Source organism: Alosa pseudoharengus, unplaced genomic scaffold (assembly GCF_046254945.1).
Source record: "Alosa pseudoharengus isolate Yale_2024_CS ecotype anadromous, Long Island Sound unplaced genomic scaffold, YU_APseudo_1.1 YU_APseudo_1.1_scf_1, whole genome shotgun sequence".
NCBI classification, from domain to species: Eukaryota; Metazoa; Chordata; class Actinopteri; order Clupeiformes; family Clupeidae; genus Alosa; species Alosa pseudoharengus.
In genome coordinates this window covers 17,462,103-17,485,522 of record NW_027468564.1, presented here as the reverse complement: position 1 = coordinate 17,485,522, position 23,420 = coordinate 17,462,103, and the positions used below count along the sequence as shown (strand labels likewise).

Below are 23,420 nucleotides of genomic sequence, written 5' to 3'. Positions count from 1 at the left end.
GAAATACTCTTTTCTGATTGGCTGGTGGGGTGGTTATTAATTCTGAATAACAGGACACAGTTCCATATCAATGCTTATGAATGGTAACTATACAAATAACCATAGAAGGACGACGGTTGCAGGCTTCGCAACAATGAAATCAACTGTAAACAAGCTAACTGTCCATGCTATCGCTGAACAAGCTGAACTAGTGAGCTTCTTTTTAAACAGAACCGCGTGTTTCCTTTGCTTTACAGTGGCAACCGGGTAATAAGCGGGATAACGGCCTTCGAGGTGTGTCCAGTTATACGGAATTAATTGACTCCTCCTCCGCTGCGCGTCGGGGAGTTTTTTTGCCCCTTGCCCTCGTCCATTAATTCCGTATAACAGGACACCTCGGCGGCCGTTATCCCTTACTTAAAGTCCTTGTAGATGGCCAACTGCTGTCCATTCTAGAAGCAGTCTTTCTACCACTGGAATCTTCTGAACATTATTGTACAACAATAGAGTGCCGAAGCCATGACCAGAGCCATATAGATAGAGAGTTGCGACAACTCCATTGACGCTAATGTTCCATTTTTTTCCAACAATGGCGGCTAATGGAAGCCTCAAATAGTTCCCAGAAGTTAACAATTTATAATAGCAGCAGTACAGTTACAGCAGTATAGACTGTTTGTAGCCAACATTTCAGACTCAGATTTACATTATTGGCTCATCCGAATAATAATAATAACAGTAATAAAGTAGTAAAGTAATAGTATTAATAACCTAATTATAATAATAAACTATTTATGTATCGACTATGACAGCTTTTCTGCTGCTCAGTTTTTATCAGTTCTTATGAAATAAATTAAAAGAGGCTAAAGCCCAATACATTTGCCACACATAATAACCTAATACAAGATGCCTATCCCATTAGGCAGCACTAGGCTACACCACGAACAAGCTGTCATTAAGTTTTTGCATTTGTAGCCTACAACCTTTATGACGTGACGTGTTTTGGGCATTTAGCTTTATCATCATGTCAACATAGTTGTAACGTTATGTGCAATGCTCATCTAGGCTATGGATTTAAGTGTTTAATTTTAAAAAGGGCAGCAAAAATGGGATAAAGTGCAACTGCCTCCCCAAAACAGTTCCTTCATAACTGTGGATTTAATCGTTTGATATGTGGATAACTTTAAGTGGACTAAACACATAAAAGGTAAGATTTTGTTATCACAAAGCTAGCTGGTTCGTTAAATATGGCGAAGCATATTTACAGCCAACTTTGTAGGCCTACTTGCAGCAGTGAAGTAGCCTAGAAATCTAGACGCGCCCCTAGCAGTGAAGCTGAGTTTGTTGTTGTTGGTAACGTAAACGTTTCTTCAGTTTGGAGCAGGGCTGGGTTTTTTTTATTATTATTTTGCATTCATTTTCATTGGCAAAAGCTAGCCTAATTTGCATGAGAACCTAGATTTAAGGGAGCTGCAGCTGTTAGCATCAGCACGGTCATATTAACACAGCAGGGCACACTAGCCCAGTGATGAAGGATCATGTAAAATCCCCATCCCCAAAAAGTTTCAAACCAAGCTTGCGCTCATATGATGCATGATCACTGATCAAATTGCTTTTCTGAGACGATGCACAACCATTCCCAGGTGCTAACCTGTCTGAATCTCAAGCTCTTTAGCCTAGCATCGTAATGCTGTTCACAGCACGGTGAATGACAAACGATGACCAATGCTGTTCATGTTTGAGTTCATAGCCTGGTTATTTATCGAAGGACTTACATGTCACGTTTTATATTTTATTACGATCACTCGCATTACCATGGGGTTAGTGTGTAGGTAATGCCACGGTTAACTTAAAGGAGAAGTTCGGTGTGAAATTGACCTTAGCTGTACTGAAAGATGTTGCCGAGTACTTACATGTGTCCAATAGGCACCTTCGCTCACCCCCTAGCATTCCGAATTACGCCGTTTTTAGCCAAGTAGCTGTGGGGGGCATAGCGTAGCCTATGCAGCTAAATCGCTATTTTTACACAATTAAAAAGGTTCCAAGACCCTCAGAAGTCTACCAATGCAGTGTGGAGTTACTTGGAACCTTTTTAATGGTGTAAAAATAGCGACTTAGTTGCATAGGCTACGCTATGCCCCCACAGCTACTCGGCTAAAAACGGCGTAATTTGGAATGCTAGGGGGTGAGCGAAGGTGCCTATTGGACACATGTGAGTACTCGGCAACATCTTTCAGTACAGCTAAGGTCAATTTCACACCGAACTTCTCCTTTAATATGCCCACCATTACACTGGAGAGATGTTAAAAAACTTTTTTTTATTCTCCCGCGAAGATAGGCTACTTCAGGTAATTCGCTCATTAGCTCAGATCAGTGACTACCAAACGCTGGGGAGAAAACTCAAACAAGTTAATGTTAGACTAGCTGTGTTACAGTTTCTAGTTGCAAAATCAAAATTTCACTGGAGCTCCATGCGCTTTTGTAGGCTACACACAGTCTCAAAAAACTGTTTACAGCTTTTCGAGTTACTGTACAAGGTCATTTTTTTATAACGATAATTTAGATACACTTGGGTGGGTGCAATTGCGTTTTCTAAAGAATCTCCCGTCTTGGTTTTGTACAGAAATTAGGCCTAATATTAAGTGACACGTACGTAAAAGGGAGAAAAAAGGTCACCTTCCTATATTTAGCAGGCTACAATATAAGGTCTGGAATTTAATTTAATATTGTTGTAATGGTAGGATAACTACACAGTTTACACAATAATTACACTGTGTTATAAATATTGTATATCAATGCATTTATTGACTGTCAATTACTTAAAATCGTGGCTCTGTCTATCATTGAACAGTAGCCTATTTAATGCACTCTAATCCATTGTCAATCACTTCCGGGAACTCTTTGAAGTTTACATGAACCACGTGACCTTAACGAATTTTGAACACCCATTGTCGCAACTCTCTATCTATAAGGCTCTGGCCATGACGTAGCGTTGTCAAGGCAGCAATTTCACTGGATCTAAACAAATCAATCTAACCATAGTATTCACCATAGCGGTGGCTTTCTTAATCTGTTTAAATACTGTACTTATACTAGCATCTTGGAAACTTTGTAAAAAAATGTACACAGTAGGAATCACATGCTACAACCAGAGGAGGCTCCTTCATTGAGGAAAGGGAGGAACACCCTCCCTAAAATTTCAAAGAAAAATAAAAAAATATATAAAGTGAATTACTAATCTGATAAATTACTGTTAATATTACTATTTTTAACACTTTGAATGAACAAAATCGTTCCCCTAGGTCAAAATGCCAACAGCACCCCCTATCGCTATTGAAAATTACTGTATGGAGGAGCTTCCTCCTCAAGCCCCTCATTGAAGTCCATTATAAACGCCTCGGACCCCAGCGGCTCGTGAATCACGTCGTTTTCAATGGCCAAGGGAGGAAGCTCCTCCGTACAGTAATTTTCAATTGCGATAGGGGGTGCTGTTTTTAGCGGCAACGGTTCAAGAACGTTATCTGCAGTCTACGAATCTTATGTTGAACGGAAAGCTTGTTTGTTGTTTGCTCGTGAAATAAACTGTACAATGGAATCAGAGGACAATCTCAAATCTTTTATACATTCAAATACACTGCGAATACACTGATGTATGATGAATGTTTATCAAAGCAGGAAGACCAGCTCCAAAAAATCATATTCCAAAACAAGATGGTAAGGCTAGTGTAGGCTACTGAATGCTACATAGTCAGACAAATAGGCTACTCATGGCTAACTGGTAACGTTAGCACAGAAAACAATCAGCCATAGCCTACTGCTGGCCTGTCACATACGTGGACAGTTCACTTGGTGATAAAACATTTTTGGATAGTTATGCGTTGTTATAATCGTATACCTTATACCTTAACTAAACAATTGTTAAATAAGGTTCTTGTTGTTATGTTCTTGTTTTCACCGTTCTAAATGTATCTTTGGATGGTAACATTGTTAATGAATGTTTCAGACCATGATGCATTCCTTTAATGACGTCTTCAATAACATTTGCCTTTCGAGTATGCTTTCATAAATTCCCACTTAGCTATTACAACCTGTCTTTAAATTATAGGGATTTGGCTTTAAAAACCATAACATGTTACAAATAACCACATTTAAGGTCTATTTTTAATGGTAAATAGTTACATGGTTTTATAAAACAAGTGTCTATTTTTATTATTATAGACTTTTCTGCCAATGTATTACACTGAGCAAAACCTCCAGACTTTCCGTAATTTTGCACATCTGGAAAACAGTATTTTATAACTAGACCTACATATCTTCCCTGACTTCCCAGACCTAAATTTACATTTATTTACATTTACATTTATTAATTTAGCACTATTATCCAAAGTGACTTATATATTTAAATTATATTACAAAGTCCATTGTGCCCCCCCCCCCCCCCCCAGACCCCCCCGAGAATGTCAGAACAGCATTTATTGCACAACATTGCCAGTTAAAATGCTACATAGTACATACTGCTGCTATAAATGTGTCTGGGTAGGCGGCCTACATACTCTATTGTTGACATATGCCACCAACACCATCACAACCTCACATTTGCCACTAACGCCAATCGAGCAGACATTCCTTCCTCCGTTATTTTTTTAACCACCAGCCGCCACTGGCTACAACATATATTCATACCAACATGATCAAATTTGTGACTACAGAGTTTTATTTTAGCATGGGTTTCCTCCGTAAGAGACCTGCATGTAATTTTACAGCATGCAGTTAAAATCCTTAAATTCACAGACATGTATTGGCTTTATTTTGAGGCAAAAACGTCACTCTGAACAGCCACCAGTCTTTGATAAGACATGAAATATTCACTGGAATTTTGTTTCTTTCTATTACACCTGCCAGGGAATCCGTGTTACGTGGCTAAGCTGCTGCCTAGCAGGTAAAACAAGTTTAAATGGCTATAGCCTACATTTAAAACAATTTATAAGCTAGAAACGATCCCACATGTCTACATTCAATGCTATGAAGCCATTTCGAAAGTTTGTTTAGATCCAGTGACACTGCCGTCATGGAAACGGAACGTCACACTTCGGTACTCTATTTGGTTCTATGGAACTATTTATTTGTTTCTGACTGGCCTAGAGACGTTCCATGGTTGTGTTTGTACAAGAATGTAATTTGTTTGGCTTTTCCATTTAAAAAAAAAAAACTTCCAAAAAAGGCACCTTATGATCTGTGAACCACATTATTGCAGTAAAATGAATACGTCTGAGGCAAGCAGTGTATATATTTATGTATGCTGTACCTGCAACTAAAAACGAGCAAAGGAGAACTTTGAAGACAAATTCATTCAGTCAGTCAATACTAATCATATTTTGGTTGATTATATCTAGCAGATACAGATAACTTTGTTCTAATCAAACTTCTACAGGTTGGTCCAAAACCCTCACAGAGGTGGGTGACACCGTCATCACCCTGTACCCTGTGGAGAATTCGGCGGCCGCCGTGGAGGAGAAGGAGGAGCGGGCCACCGTGGAGGAGTTGAAAGTTGTTAAAGTGGAGCCAGCAGGTATCACAAACAAGCCAACTAACAGACTGGGAGTGTTTGACACATGGTTTGCCTTGCTCTACTCATAATGCATGTTTTACAATACGTTCATGTAGGTTATGGTTGTGTAAGAAATCACGTAGCTTAGCGTTGTTTTCAGCAGTGGTGCAGCGCCGGCGCTGAATTTTGAGCGCCACTGCAAAAACTGATCAATAACATTTACTTACACACTGTAAAAACACAACAGCCGATGTCATCTTGAAATTGTTTTCTGAAACTCATGACTAACTTAGGGCCCATTTACATGATGCTGTTTTTTTTTTTTAAACCGTTCAATCTATTTTATTGGTTAGGCCTTGCGTCTACACAACGTCGTCATTTTAAAAGGCTGTAACTGTTTTTGTAACCAGCTTCCGAAGTGGGATTTTTTTAAACCGCCGGCTAACTTTTGCCGTGTAAATGGCAAAGCCGGTAATTTTATGACGACATAGCCCCACCCCTCAACCCAGCAACTGCAATCGACCTGATAAGCTGCTTGTCAGAACAAACAAAACCATTTGTTTGTCATATTACAATGTTTTTTCTTTCCTGATTTATGTGCACAATCAGTCTTTTGTAGCTAGAAGTTAGAAGCACACCGTTAGCTTAACTTAGTTAAACATTAGCTTACTACAACTAAACTATGACTAACTGGACTATGTTTTCTCCAGTGTAACATGCTCTATACCAGACCTAATGCAGAACATAAGCATTTCAAATTCCACATAGCAGTCACATACCTTGGAAAATGACTTGACTAGTTTAACAGTTGAATTGAAAACGAAGTTGTCTGTAGTCTCCTTATTTCATGCGACACATGTGGCTTTAACAAACTATTTCAACAATGTTTTTGTCTTATACGCGAATTAAATGTGAAGCCTCTGCACGGCAGTCACGGCACCATCGACTGGTCTGGCATAGGCACTTCAGCACCTTTAGCCGCTTTCACCTCTGTGTGTAGACCAGCGTTTCTCAAACTGTGGGTCGCGACCCACTACTGGGTCGCGGAGACATGCCAGGTGGGGCGCGAACTGACCTGAAAAACATTTTTTTTTTTTTTTTTTTTTATCTGTAGCCTGGGCCCAGGTAGCACCCGATGCGCAACGGACGCACTGTGATATTCACAGGGAAGCGCTCGTGTCAAGGCAGCCTAGTTAGTCCCGACCTACATGAGATTTTGAACGTTGTTGTGAGAGTGGTGAATTTCATCAAAACCCGGCCCTTAAAAGCGCGTCTATTCTCCACACTTTGCGAAGAGATGGTAGCTGACCAAAAGGCTGTACTGTTTCACAGCGAGGCAAAGTGCTGTCGCGCGTGTTTGAGCTCCGAGTCGCCTCTGGAGGAAGAGCGCATGTTTGAATCTGCAAGCACGTTCATTAATGAACATTTCTTGACGAAACTGGCCTATCTTAGCGATATATTTGATATATCTTAGCGATACATTTGAGTTAAATGTCCAGTTACAAGGCAAAGACAAGCACCTACCTCACCTAGCAAATAAGATTATACTGCATTCACCAAAAAAACTTGAGTATGGGACAGGCGCCTCGATCGCGACAGTATTATGCCTTTGAGATTTCTGAGCGAAATCGCTGAAACGTCTGATTGGGAGGCACTCTTGTGATCCCATGTATTCAACAGTAGGCCTACATCACATCCCTGCAAAGTTTATTTCAAAAATATTTCCCAACCAGCAGTGCTCAGTATGACTGGATTATGGATCCATTTAATGCAACATGTTGGCATTTCATTGAATATATTGTACAATGCTGTATAATGGCCTATGCTTCCTAATATGTTGCTGGAAAACAGAAATATGTATGTGTGTTATGTATTTTTATTATTATATCTGCAGCACCAGCTGATTTTAACTCTGTTGAAGAGGATATATTTAGAACTTGTCATTATTTCAATAAATTTGACAATTTTAAGCTTCGACCTACCACTTTCTTAGAGCGATGAGGGACAGGTGGGGCTCGAGAATGCCCCCTTGATCAAAGTGGGGAATGAAAAAAAGTTTGAGAACCACTGATCTAGTTTGTTAACTACCACAGTCACGAGTTGGGTCGCGATAGTCTGTCATTTTTAAAAAGTGGGTCCCCAGAAAAAAAGTTTGAGAAACACTGGTGTAGACGCAAGTTTTTTTCTTGCCGGAATCAAGGTGTGAAACCGGAAAGAAAAAATAGACCTGTTGGTTTCGTGTAAATGGGCTCTAAAGTTAGTCATTAAATCCTCGCTTATTCTCTCATTATTCAGGATATGTAGGCTACATAAAGTTTATGTTTCAGGCAATTACAAGCTAAAAGACAAGCCTGCAGCCTATACGTTCTGAAGTAGCCTAGGTAGTAGGCTAGGCTAACATTACAGCTACACCCTAGCAACATCCCATCTATTAAATAGCCAAACAATTCAGTTTACTATGCTCCAGTAAAATATCAAGTCCAGGTTCAACTAGGGCTGAAAACTGTATCACGATAGAAGTGTTTCATAGCGGTCATGTGGTCAACGGTATGTGCTAGCCTGCCACTAAAGACAGTCTTATCCACTCCAAAGTACACCTGAGGCAAATTCCAGACAATCGATGTAAATGTCTGTGTTGATTAGCCTGGCGGGCCATCCTATATCATTGACATGTATAGTCTGGCATCGAATCATTCACCTCGCTTAATCCAAGGGGCGGGCAGAGAATTGTCTTTCAAACTGCCTAGGCATGCAATAGGCCAGCGCTACGACCATATCCGTATCCGGTCGGCAAAACGGCAAATACATCCTTCTTCGAAAGGAATGACTTAAGTGCATTGTGTTGATCTACTTTCAAAGAAAAGCACAAGTCCAACTCCTCCAAAGTTGACGCCAACGCCGATTCAAACAACCGCTCTTCGTTTGCCATAGCCACCTTCCTTGTTGTTCACCGTCGCAGGATGTCGTTATCCTGTTAAGCCCGCCTTAAGACTCTCTAACGAAATAGAGCGCTGTGATTGGCCGTCATCCACAGTGTTAAGCCAATAGAAATTCCTATGGTTCGATACTAGACGTACAAGCTGAGCAAATTAATTTGCCGCCACTAGGGTGCGTCTAGATTTCTAGGCTATGTGTTGATAGAATAGTGTAAGAAATACAACTACCCTTGCATCGCGTTGCAATAGTTATACTTTGGTCCCTGAAGTTGTTAGTAGTCCTTTTGCAACTCAGCGGCGAACTGATATTACCAAGGCTACTACTAGGTATCCCCATTGGAGTGCGCTTTACTGTTTACTTTTCGGCGCAGTACTACTAACCGGAGCAAGTATAATTCCGTCGCTGCTAAGAAACTAGTCCCTCAAAATGTAATGCGATCGTTGAAATGCAAGGATAGAATAACGTTAGAAATAACACTATCAATACAGACATTTACATCGATAGTCTGGCGTTATAATTTATTTGCCTCGGGTGTACTTTGGAGTGGGTAAGACTGTTTTTAGTGGCAGGCTAGCACATACCGTTGACTTGCGCTAGCCTAGCACCTGCGAACTCTGCAATTAGAAGGACTGGATGAAACGTGTTGAAAACGGTCTCCACTGATAAATATCACACTTGCTTACTTGGAAATGAGGTCCTATGTCCAAAATCCTGAACCACCCCTTTAACCTCCCTCGGATTACAATCCCCTCAGTTATAAAGGCAGAAATGTCAACACAACGTAAGAAATGCTAAATAAAGTGTAATAGTGTTAAATATAAACATTGAATAACCTGAGCTGATTCACTTTCTGGTAAATAAAATGTTTTCAAATATGTGCAGTGTTTCGTAAACATAGACATTCAAGTAAAACTGAGGTCGAACTGTTGTTCAGACTTGGCATCTGTAACTTAAAAAAACAAACATGATAGCCAGTACAGTAACATTGATAGAACTATAAAACCAGCCTAGAAATATGAAAAACTGTATTATTAACTCTTCAAAATTTTCTTACTCTAAACATACATGAACTATTCAGTTTTTAGTGTTTTTAGAAAATATATACAGTGTTTTGTAAACATAAATTAAAATAAAACACTGAGATAGCCTTTACATCTGTAACATAAAAAACCAGTACAGTACAGTTACATTGATTGAAATATAAAACCAGCATAGAAATATGAAAAAGTAACTCTTCAAGTTGTTCTTTTTCTAAACATACTTCAACTATTTAAGTATATTTTCACTCCAGGTTTTATGTTAGGAACACCAGCTGGTTGACATTCTCTGGTTTTGACGCTGCCCTGGTGCATGTGACAGTGTTACCCCCCAGTGCTGATCATTCTTTCTAAGGGATGCACAAGCACTTCTTTGCCAGCTGAGACAATGTGGGATTCACGTAGCCTCCACCGGTCGAGGTTCAGACTCACTGTCTGCATCACGGCACATCTGGTACCTTTCCAGCTCACTCTCCACGTTTTTTTAGTGAGAGGCAAAGCATCCTCTTCTTGACACTGTTTTTTGAAGAAGCTCCCCAATGACTTGCGTTGCTTCTTTATTTATGCCCAGTGGCGGAGGTGGTCCACTGGCAGCTCCTCCTTCTGCACCTTGGTCTGCTGCTCCCTCAGAAGGCCCTGACCGTGACTGGCCTTGGTCTTCATCCATGATCTCAGACACTGCTCTCATTTTAATGGCCCCTACCTTCTCTGGTCTAACGTATGGTCCACGAAGGTGTCAAGGAGATCATCTGTGTCAGCATATTTCTCCTCAAGATGGGCCAATTTTTCCGTCTTCAGTTATTTTGTGAGCTGAGTGTATTGGGCTTTAGACCTGGGGTCCACAAAGGTGTCTCCATGTCAAGGAGATCATCTGTGTCAGGGCCAGCATATTTCTCGTCAAGATAGGCCATTGTTTCCGTCTTCAGCTCTTTTGTGAGCTGAATGTCCCCCTCATTAACTTTCAGCATATTGGAGCGGAAAAGGTGGAGCACAGGCTTCACGTACGAGACCGTCACATATGACTCCCCAGAAAGGAAGTCTGTCAACAGAAAGGAAGTCTGTGAGGAGAGGAGTTAAGGCTGCATGCATTGACTCAAAGACGTCAATATCCTGCCACTTCAAGCTGCAGTTGGCAAGATTTTTTTGATCATATTCACTGAAACTGACACTATGCTCCGATAGAACAACATAACAACATAGAACAACATAAACCCGCACTTCTACCTTCACCTAGAGCCTGTTATTTGTTTTGCAAAAATCCACAGCTCTCGGTTCTTCTGGTCCAATCAGAGCAGGGCTGTGTGAGATAGGGATGGGCATTCGATTACATTTTCTTAGTCGATCGTCGGGAGAATTAATCATTAATATTTGTAGGCCTATATTCAAATTCATTATTTATTTAACTTTTTATAAATTAAAAAATGCAATGAAAATACAAAAATACAGCATGTTTTTTCTCAATGAGATCTTTATCACAAGAAGAATAACTTGTGGCAGTTAAACTGGACATGCGGTTAGGCTAAACTTGAAGATGAAGCGCTGTGGTGCTCTAAAGCAGCGGAATGCGAGCAGGTGTTCAGATTAAACAGAGACCCTCGTTTGTTCCAAAATAATAAATTATAAAAAAGAATCATGTTAAACCAGCGGTCCCCAACCACCGGGCCGCGGCCCGGGACATTCCTAACCGGGCCGTAGCCTACGACAAGAGTTTAAAAAAAATGCATGCAAACTAAATAAACTCAATTTAATTCGCAATAATGTCACATTCGCAATAATACCCACTGACGATGGTGAGCCAGATACCTCAAAGAAAAAGAAGGGGTCATTCAATACGAAATATGACGAGTCATATTTAAAATATGGTTTCGCAGAGACCGGTGACTCGCATGCACCAAGTCCTTTATGTGTGGTATTTGGCGATAAGTTGTCAAACGGAGCAATGAAACCATCAAAGCTAATTTGACATCTAGGGCCCTATCATGACATTCTAAAGTGCATCGTCACTCGTCAAAAGTCTATTCAAATTTAGTAGGATGTCCAGTTCACATTGGGAGGGGTTTCGTTCTCAAAAGTGGAGCGCATGGCGTAACAAGGTGTTCTTAGGTCTTTTAATCAGTCATATGGGTGTGTTTGGGGCGTAACATCATTTTAAACCAATGAGAATGACATCTGTCATTCCCTTTAACGGCGCAACGCGCGATATGTCAAATAAATGCATCGGTATTTTGGCATTCAACGGCGCATTTGAAGGAGGCTGCTTGCGAGACCGTATGGAATAGTCATTCTTAAACCATGCTTTACTAAAACCTAGCATAGCCTTCAAGCATTTGCACTCGTGTATTATTTGAACTCATTGGCAAAGTGAAACTAACTTCACCAAGGAGTCAGTCAACGACAAGACCGTTATATGCAGTTACTTTCACTATTGACTGACAATGGGTTACCATCGAAAACATAGGCTCATCATGAGATGTACAGTATTTCGTAATATCTTTATTCTAATTATGTTTCCCATTGTAATCGTGCAATTTAATGCTTTGCATGGACATGCGCTGGTGTGCGTTCATGAATGATAGAAGGATGGTGCGTGCACCTGCCAATATGACTGTTGACATGCGATCTTAAAATAGCATATGAACAACTCGCCATTGACTTCTGACCAGGTTTAGGTGGTGTATGATGGCGATTTTTAGACAATGCGCGAGTCCCCTCCCTAGGTTGTTAATTGCCACACCCCTGGGCGCAATGCTTAAAAAATAAACGTGCAAAATACCGAATTCAACTTTCCGCGGGTGAATAACGAGTATTACGCCATGCGCTGGTGACCCAAAATACAGCCCCTAGAGTCCAAGCATCCTACACTTAAAGACAAACCCCTTGAGTTCTTTGAGCGTAAGAAACGAGAGCAAGAAGGACAAAAAACTAGTGCGTAAAGCAATCACATCGGTGAACGTGGCTGCGCTAAAAGCCTCATAGTGGCTAGTCGGATTGCTAAATCTAAGAAGCCCTTTACTATTGGGGAAGAGTTAATTCTGCCTGCTGGTAAAGGCATGTGCAATGAACTCCTTGGGGAGGCTGCAGCTAAAAAAATAGCTCAGGTACCGCTTTCTGCAAGTACTGTCCATAGGCGAATTGATGATATATCAGAGGATATTGAGGCACAGTTGTTAGAGAGAGTGAATGGGTCACCGTGGTACGCTATCCAAGTTGGTTGGTTGCAGGTCACTGGCCAGAGTGTTTGAGTTGCGAGAGCCGCTTCTGTATTTCTTACAGAAAAAAAGTCACCGTTAGCTGCATATTTTAGTGATGAGGGCTGGGTGTCAAAACTCGCTTACCTGTGTGACATATTCGGGTTGCTTAATGACCTCAACCTGTCACTGCAGGGTAGAATGACGACTGTCTTTAAACTGGCAGATAAAGTCGCTGCATTTAAAGCCAAGCTTGATTTGTGGGTATGATGAGTGGATCGGGGTGTATTTGATATGTTCCAAACAGTAGTGGGGGTTTTGGGAGAGACTGAGGCAGGGCCCTTTCTCTCACATCTGGTGCGCGATCACCTTGTTGCGCTTTCAAACGAGTTTGAGCGTTACTTCCCATCCTCCAAAGATCCACGGCAAACCAATGAGTGGGTCCGCAACCCATTTGTCAATATCCCGAATAGTCCTAACTTGTCAGCGCAGGAGGAAGAGCAGTTGATCGAAATTGCAAATGACGGTGGTCTTAAGAGTGTGTAGGCTATGAGGAAACCTCTCTGGCGGGTTTTTGGATGAAAACCAAAGCAGAATATCCCGAGATAGCCGTAAAATCGCTGAAAACGTTGCTACCATTTCCCACCACGTATCTATGCGAGGCCAGGTTTTCGGCAATGACTGCAACTAAGACCAAATTGCGCAATCGACTGGACATTTCAAACACACTGAGGGTGTCACTGTCTTCCATCACCCCCAGATGGAACCTTCTTGTTGCAGGGAAACAAGCACAGGGCTCCCACTAATTATATTCGTAATGCACGTTTAGTCCCCATGTTTTGTTACCATATTTTGTTAAGCATGTTCACACATGATGGATTTAGCTTCAAGTTGTTCAATTTTCATAGTTCATATTGTTCAATTTTCACTTCTTCAAGTTCACGTTTTTTTCACGTTCGTTACCTTCACTGTTCATACATAACTGGAGCTAGTTCTTTTCAAGTAATGCATGCACAACACGGAACATGGAACCCCCGAACCCCACCGGTCCGTGAAAAAAAAAATGGGAATCAAACCGGACCATGGTACATGAAAGGTTGGGGACCCCTGTGTTAAACAATAACTTAACCAAAAACATATTGCTTAGATCTGACAGGTTTTGTCAAAATGTACGGCGTCGAGAAAGAGGGTGAGAGAGAGGCTAGCCTAACAATAGGCTATTTAACAAAGCCTCATAAAAAAATAACTACCATAAATCCTCAAATTATGACCGGGGTCTTTTATTTACTTAGGCAGCGCAAAGCACAGGGCTTTATTTTGGGCAGGGGCAGGTGTAGGCTATATTGAGCATGCCTTTATTTCTATGAGCATTTTATTGTAAGACATGCGTTTCGTTTGGAGCGCATATACCAATATTAAAAGCAGAAGATTTTCCGTTTGGTTTGGAATTTAATTTACTTTTGGACAGTTTGATTATATTGCTCAATGTTGGGACTGATGAGCACTGAAATCTGGGTGACATTTGATGGCACACTATTACATGTCATGTAGTTAAAAGAGTCGGGATTTTCACCCGCTGTTTATTGCGAGACAAGGCAGCCGCTTTCATTCATTCAAAACGTGCGCTGTGCTGTAATGGAAACCTTATTGCGTAGCCAAGTAGCCTAAATTGAGTTTGAACTGCATGATTTACTTTATTAAATTTGTAGGCTGGAATGCCTCCAGTCGCGGCAACAATTGTCTTTAAATGTAGTACTAGTAGCCTAGGCCTACTGCTTCAGCCTCTGGCAAGCTCAGAAGGGGACGGCAAGCGACTGAGCTTGAGAGCAACGTGTTGGAGACCCATGGTGTAGGACAACAACTTTTCAATGACAACAAGGTATTATATAAAATATTATGAAGAGCTCTTATTTCATTGAGTGAAATCGAAACAATGTTTTCTATTGCTCCTGCACTGATACTGGTAGGCAATTATTAGCCTACATCGCAGTGTTTGCAGTGAACTAACGTTCGTTTTTTAAACGATAAAATGCCAATGTGTTTTTACACCAAATGGGCTCTTTTTCCAGTATAAATGTAAGGTAGGGCTACTATTGTCTCATATGTGGGAGGGGGGGTTTGGGGGTCCTCCCCCAGAACATTTTTAATTTGTTTGATGTGATTTCCTGTAATCTGGTGCATTTTGGGGATGGCCAATACTAAATTCAATCAGATTCATAGCCTACATCCTGATTTGTTGATATTGAGGCAATGATTCCATGCAAAGGCTTGGGCTTCAGGGCCCCTTACCCCTTACCCCTTGGGCCTGGTAGGCCCATGCAGTAATCCATCCCTGGCCTACTTTATTGTTATTTTTACCTTTAATGGTGTGCCTCTCTTTAGGGTTTTTCTACTAAATGCATAGTTCTATAGCCTACTTCAAAATGACTGATTCTGCACACTTCTGGGTTTACATCTTTAATCTCTACCGCCCCTCAAAACATCTTCCAGGGTCCGTTTCATCGTTATAGATCCGGGGCATCATTAGATCTAGAGCTGCACTGGGGCACTGACTCCCTAGGGGGGTCCGGGGGCATGCTCCCCCATAAGAAAATGTTGTATATTTTTACGTTTAAATGCATCAATCTGGTGCACTTTCAAAAGAAATTCAGAGGTTAGACTTAATAATTACATAATATTAGACAAAATGATTATAAAATATATGGATGGAAATATTTGTGCTGTAGCTGAAAGTATTTTGCGGTTCAGAGTTTTAACCATGCATTGCACACACAGAATAGTTATGATACTGCAATAAGTTCACAACCAAAGCATATTTTCTGAGTTTCTTTTTAGAAATGGTCAAAAATAGTGTACATTTCAGCACTCCATGAAATTATGCAGTAGCCTGTAGCAGAACAACCTGTGTTGTTCAGCTAGTTAATCTAAGGCTTAAGCTAGTCATATTGTTCATTGTAATGGGCATCTATACATGCTATATCTTCCTTTTTCAGGACAGTCTGGGCTACCCATATCTGGGAAAGTAGATGTGATAATATTTGTCTTAAATGCAATATGTCTTATGTCAGCCTTTATATCAATCAGCTCATGATTTTTTCCCTCATATTTTTGCATTCATGGCATTAGGAAGCATTATATTATATTAGTATAGTATATTATATTAGGCTATATTATAGCATCTGACAATATAACAACCATGATGGTGGGATACTCTGGCTAAGCAATTTACAGAAACGTTTCTACTGACATAGCCTACTGTAGGCTAAATAGTTTAGATGAGAATACATTATAATTTTGGCCCAAAGTTGGAGACCATGTAGAAATGTGTTGCAATTTTAAAAAACGGATTACTCGGAAACCGCTTGTTGTACAGATGTGTTATATCCTCGTATTCGGCAAGGTCTGCTGTTTATTGTGATATACGGTTCGCCTTGTGTTGAGTGAAAAGTTTGTGCAGAGATGTGTGCAGAATGCAAATAAGATTAGGTCTACATTTCAGTTCAATGTTAAGTTTCTCGCGAACCATTTATCACAGCCACTTGACGTTAATATCATTGGACAGCTAAGATTCCGCTCGTTCAGGGTGACCAGACGTCCCGAAAAAATCGGGACAGTCCCGATATCCAAGCAGTTGTCCCGAATCCCGAATCCTGCCCTAATTGTCCCGAAAATTATACTCAATCAGAATACTGAGTAGTTATTTTCTGATCAGGGATGCAAACACGGCGCTTTTCGGCGCCTCCCGCTTTTTTCACGTCAGTTTGGGTGACTTGTGTGAATCGTGCAGATCCGAAGAGTTTTTTTTTTTAATGGGGGGGGGGGGGGTTCTGATCATCAAGGATGCTTTCCGGCGAGATAGCTTTTTTCACGTTATCTACCGCAGGCTACAAGAGGAACCAGAGCGTTTCTCATATGGGCCTGCTGGTTAATGTGCTTCTGATAACTTCCACTCATCTTTGATCATGTAGCAAAGGAGCTGTAGTCTATCGTTCTAGCAGCTAAGAAAATATAGGCTCCGTTAGGAGGCAACTCTCTCAGTTCGCGCTCTTACCTCCGCAGTATAGCTAGCCAGGTGGAAGTTTCAACACGCAACACGCTGCCATCTGACTGATCATCCGGAACCGTACAATAATAAAATTATTCCTGTCAGTGACCTAGGCCTAGTATTTAATGTTATGTGGGAATTGCAAGAATACGGGTAAAAACAATTCCTTACTTCAACCACGGAATTGCGTGTCATTAATTAAAACGGTAGGAAAACTGAATGAAAGACAAAAACAGCAAAACGAGTCAAAACGTAGGCCTAATTTAAAGTCCCAGACATTTAGAGGGACAGCGATCACTCAAGACATAGGCCTGCACCACGAGTGATGAACGTGAAATGCTTTGAATAGCCTACTACAAAACACGAAAAACAAAACAAAACATTTATATGACAACTGCGTATAGAACCATTCTAATCTAGCTAATGGTAAATTAAGTATATAGCATTCACATATAAAGCATTCAATAACCTGATGAAAACTTGTTCAGTCAGTTAAATTGCTCTCATAAAATGAACAGCAGGCCTACAGAATATTCCAAATAGGCTAGTTTCCTTTCACTTCGACTGCAACATATGAGTTAAACCATGTTAAATTCAAAAGCATCTGGCGAGTGACAGGAGGTTTTAGGGGAGGAAAAGAGAAAAAAGTGTGTTACCTGATTCCACAGTCAATGTTCAGTATTTGGCCTATAATTAAGCCTATAATATTTGGCATTTTTGAATCCATGAATCAACAGACCCCAGTAACACATGGAATTGCTAAAAATTTTGAAGGATCGAAAATAATCAAATCATTGGCTTAAAGAATCAATATTGTATCGAATTGTGATGAAACTTGTGATTTACACCCCTATATGGCATCCTTACAATTAGAGAAGGTTTTTGGGAAGTATTTCTCATGCAAGCACTGTGCAACCATGCTGAGTAATGAGTTGAGTAACCTCACATGTGTTTGCATCACTGCCAAGGAACTGGGACAGTGTATTTTCATATAAAGAACATTTTTGTGTGAATAGGGTGAGCCCTGGATGGCAGAGGTGGTGGCAAAATGTAATTATATGATATTTCCTGCGGGGGCGTGGGCTTCGATAATCTCACTCCTTTTTGACCATACCTCTGTTTGCATCCCTGTCTGATAAACATTAAAAACTGTCCGTAGAGAGGTTGAGTAGCTGCATGCAGCCCTCTGACGGAAGCTAAGTGTCTGGATGCAGCCCCGGCTACTTTGTTTCTTTTTTGACGTTCTAAATTAGGCGCGAATATGCACTGACTTTAGCTCATTTTCATTCATTCCTTGACATGGCTGATGTACCGGAACCCCAACAAGCCGCTAAAAAGCAAAAGCGTCTATGCAGGTACCGGGAGGAGTGGGTGGAGGTACCCGTGGATTGACAAAGCCTTAAGTGATGAGATGAAAGCATTCTGCAAAGTGTTTAGAAGAGAGTTTGGTGTTTCTCACGGAGGGGAGGCGTCATGTGTGCAAAAAAAATACGTTCGGCCTAATGTCCGATGTCGTTTTAACATAGCCTAATCTACTTAATCTAACAATTATTTTGTATTCTTACTTAATGACCCATAGTTTTGGCAAGGCTTGTTATTAGCGTTAGGCTATTATCTTTATTCTGAAAGGTCTGATTTGCACTGTTACACAGTCATTGTTTTTTTTTTTCACAATGACTGTTGTGAGGCAGACTTGATGTTTGAATAAAAATGTGTTTTGGTACATGCCCTGATGAAGGCCAACATGGCCGCAACGCGTAGGCCCATGTGCTTTTAACCAGTTCTTGCTTGCCATGATGAATTAAAGGCTTTTATACTTTTTCAACCTCAGAGTGCCTCTGCAAACTCTTTTTTCTTTGTGTTTTGGTACAGGTTTGAAAATTCATTATGTTTTATAATAGTCTATGTAGGCCTACACCCCCCCCCCCCCCCCCCCCCGCGGAAAAAAAAAAGCGTCCCGAATTTCAGCCAATCTCATCTGGTCACCCTAAGTTCACGTGATATCTGTGTGACGAGTACACTGCGAAAAATTAAACCTGAACTTGAGATTTTACTGGGCCACTGATATTCAATATTAGGCTAGTCTTGCTAATTATTCAGTCTCATATGCCATGTATTTGCCAGGAGATGAAAAGTAATTCTAGTGGAATAATAATATTTGGTGCTGAAGGAGACGGAGCTGAGCTCCGGCAGGGTGTGTTGTGGACCTGAGGAGGCGCTCAGCTGCGCTCCGGTGCGCTCCGGCCCAATTTAACCTCTGGGCATGAGAGTTGTAAACATTCAAAAAAGTCCCCTCAATCTGTCGGACTTGCCAACTGCAGTTTTCAGTGATGCCCTTTTGTTGCTCTAGGACCCTTGCCACCATCTTTTTTTGAGCCCAACCTCGTTAGTGACTCTGTGACCAACTGGTGTGATGGAAGATGGAGACGTTGCTGTACTTTAGAGAGCGCACTCTTTTTCCTCCATGAGCAAGAAAAGGCGAGACCACTCTCTTGCACACACCTACAGCCCTTTCCACTCTTCTATCTTTTCCTGCAGCACCTGCAGAAAAACAATGGCAGCGTAAATAATTGATAATAGATCAGGTTGAGTCATGTCAGTGTGTAAAGCTGCTTTCATAGATAATAATAATAATAATTAATTTATTGGCTAATAAAATCAACATAGGAACCAACATGGATGACAAGCATTAAAATGACAATTCTACTCACCAAACACTGCAGCCGTGTCCAGTTGTTCAGTGAAGTCGCCTTCACTACATTTGCATTGCTGTCTGTGGTAATGCACACCATTTTGTCTTCAATCAGACTGCAGGTCAACAGGTGCAACCAAACTTGCTTCGCAACCCTTGGTTTCTTCCAATGAAGAAAAAAAATGAAACATAAAATTATCAAACGTTTTATCAAACACATTTTTATTGATATCGATTATGTGTCTATCGCGATACATACAGTTAAGAACAAAATTATTCATAACCCTGACCAATATTGATTTAATGTTGATTTTCTCTTTACCAATATGTTTGTTCTGACTGAAAATGACACTGTCACATGCCAAAAGGTTACAAGTAGTGCTGTCAAATGATTAAAATTTTTAATCACGATTAATCGCTGAATTCCTATAGTTAATCACGATTAATCACATATTTTATCGCATGATTAAAATTATATTATTTTGCATTGCTGAACTTTCCAGGAGTCCATATTAACAATATAAAGCAATTATTGTGTATCTTGATTAGGATTCAAATGAAAGCAAAGCAAGTTACTTCATTAACTTAACTTTAAGACGTAGGTCTATTTGATTATTTCAAATCAAATGTCAAAAGATGTGCAGCAGACCTGAGGCAACACAATATATTCTTCAGAAATATAGCTAATAAAGGGCATAACAAACATAAAATACTATATTCATTATCTTTGAGTTCAGTTGAAAATAAGGAACTTTTCGACATTAGTGCACTGCCATTTTATAGGCTTATAGGCTACAGTCTATGGTGCACTGTCACTTGCCACACACATCAGCGCTGAAGTTTTTAACACGCAAACACTGGATGAACAATGGATTTTATGGAGCGGCGTCGACCAAATATAACTGAATCGTGATTTAGGCTACACGGCGGCAAAGTGCGATGCTGGTGTGCAGAGTTGTATTGAAAAGAATGGAATCTAATGTAGGCTACAGTAAATGAATGTTGAAAGCAGAGTGCATCACACTAATGTCGGCATCAGTGTCCACAGCAATTTAAAACACCATTCAGCTGACGGGGAGTTCAGAACTGCGTTGGTGTTTATTATACGAATCTACTCTTTGGCCGGCTCGTAAGCCCAAACAAGTGTGTGCAGCATGCCTTTACGTAGCCTACTAAAGGCGCATCATAAAGATAGGCTACATTTAATCTGCATCACGCCCCATTTTAGCGGAAAACAAGTTAACATTATATCATTGATTTTCACTGAAAACAGCTAGCCTAATCACACCTTGATGTTACATCTAGTTATTAATTTACAGGCCATTCAATCATTTTACTAACAGGGCAGTTATGAAGAATTATGTGTATGTAACTTACTCATATCTAAACTATGTACATTACAACCCATTCAGAACGTAGCTACACTTACCATATCCCATGTAAAACGGTTAGCTTGCTAGCTAGCCAACTGTGGAACTTCAGTAGGCTACAACAGGCATAGCCAATTATCTCACCTAGTTGTAGGAAAAAGGCTATGTTCATGTTACAAGTGATAGAATGAATGTGTGACTTATGTTTAGTTGATGTTATGACATGCAACGTAAATGACATGTAAGCTTGGCGAACTTATAGTCAGCCACGGGCAGTTTGACTGTGCCTACATTCGTGACACTCCTGTTAGTAGGCTATAAACTGGAAAGAGTATAATGGTCACATTAATCCCATAAACACACAGATAACTCTTACACCAACCTTATTTTGTGCCTTTTATTCACGTTTGTTTCAAGATTTACTAAGTATAAGCCCTTTTCGCTCCCCACTTTGATGCAGCATAGGTTTCCATTATCCAAACAGCTCCCTTTCCCCTAAAAGGGGGCGTGTACATGCAGCACGGTCTAGCTAGATCCAGTGTAGTGTTGTAGTTGTTCTAACATTACTAGTTGTTGCAACAGCATGTGAAAAAACTACAAAGTTTGTTACACCAAAAAGAACGTTAATCTCGCCATGAAAAAATTGACGCCATTAAAATAGGTTTACGTTAACGCCGTTAATAACGCGTTTAACTGACAGCACTAGTTACAAGACAACGTGGGGGAAACATGGAATAAAAAAGAAGCGTTTTTATCTTTTTTATGTATTTATTTTTATGAAAAATGGCGTGTCCAAAATTATTCTTACTATTATATTATTCAATTATTCTCACAACTTCCTCACTCCACCAAACCGTATATCATAATAAACAGCTGACCTTACAGAAGAACAGAAATCAACGGAACAACATATCATTCTCGAAACTCTAGCAAATGTTCTCCTCAGTTCCTAAACATTTACAGATTTGTGTTAAATGAAGAGGTGAAGCAGTGGTAAAACATGCTCCCCTCCCAACTTTTTTTGAAACATGTTGCTGGTATCAAATTCAAACTTAACATATTTTCCATGAAATAGTCAAACACAACACAGAACTGGAGTCTGACACGTCATGATTTACTGAACCAACAGTGCTGCATATGCCAGTGAAGAAGGTAAAAGAAGAAGAGGTTGATGATTTCCTTCAAGATGACCTGTTTGCAGATCAGACAGTAAAAGAAGACCCCGAACTGGATCATGACTGCAAGACTGAAACACACACATCACCAACCTTCAACTGCAAAGAAGAACAGTCTCCAATGATGGAAATTAAACAGGAGGAAGAATCTGATTTAAAAGAAGATTTCCAGAAAGACTCTTTTCCCACAAGTAAGTCGCTAATTACTTGTTTGTATTGAGGAAACATTTGTACAAAACAAATAATTATACTTGTTTCATTGATTTAAATGTTTTCCCATACTTATCTTGCAAATCATCAACGTAGATGAGATGAGACATACTGCGATGAAGGCACATCATTGTACTGAGTGTGGAAAAACTTTCTGTTGGAAGAGTCATCTCAAGTCCCACCAGAAGATCCACACAGGAGAAAAGCCGTATCAGTGTACTACATGTGGGAAGAGTTTCAGGACTAGGGGAGAGGTCAACACCCACCAGCGCACACACACAGGAGAAAAGCCATATCAGTGTACTACATGTGGGAAGAGTTTCAAGACTAATTCAGACCTTGTCACCCATCAGCGCACACATACAGGAGAAAAGCCGTATCAGTGCTCTGACTGTGGAAAGGCCTTTAGTCAAACATCTAACCTCAAGTCACACCAGAGGATCCACACAGGAGAAAAGCCGTATCAGTGCTCTGACTGTGGAAAGGCCTTTAATCAGATGTCTCATCTCCAAGGACACCATAGGATTCACACAGGAGTAAAGCCATATCAGTGTACTACATGTGGGAGGAGTTTTAAGACTAAGGCAGAGTTATCCTCCCATCAGCGCACACATACAAACGAAAAGCCATATCAGTGCACTATATGTGGGTGGAGTTTCAGACATTACTCAGCTCTTACAGCCCATCAGAAGGTACATACTAGACTAGAATATGAGCAAAACTGATGAGACTGAAATGGTATTTTAATTAAATGAAAGTTAAATTAAGGTTAAATTAAAAATGAAAGTTAAGGTTTACCAAAGCATGCATGTGCACACAAAAGTGTGAAAATGCATATTGGTGTTTTTGGTTTGGGAAATCTTTGAATTAACTGTTTAATCTGTTTTAGATTTGAACAGTGATCACAGTTACCCTAAAATTGCAGAAAAGTTTGCCAGAAAAGATTGAAAAAATGGCTTACTTTTAGGATTATTATTGTTGTTTAATGACGAGCTGAATGGATCTAAGGCAGAAGATAACTACAAGAGAAACACTTCATAATTAAGTAATATAGCACGAGTGAGAGTGGGATTGGTCATGGATATTCCCACGGATGTTGTTCGGCCGTAACCACTAGGCCGGAGGCCGAGTGGCGCAGGCAACAACATCTAAACCAGCCATCACCAAATGGCGGACCGCGGTCCAAGTCCGGACCGTGACGTGATCCTATCTGGACCCAGATCATAATAGCCTAATTTAGAT

The 23,420-nt window shown here is 40.4% G+C and overlaps 1 pseudogene; it reads left to right on the top strand.

Moving 5' to 3' along the window:
• The window catches only part of LOC143100718 (uncharacterized), a 164,585-nt pseudogene that overhangs the window by 28,009 nt on the left and 113,156 nt on the right, over nt 1-23,420 (top strand).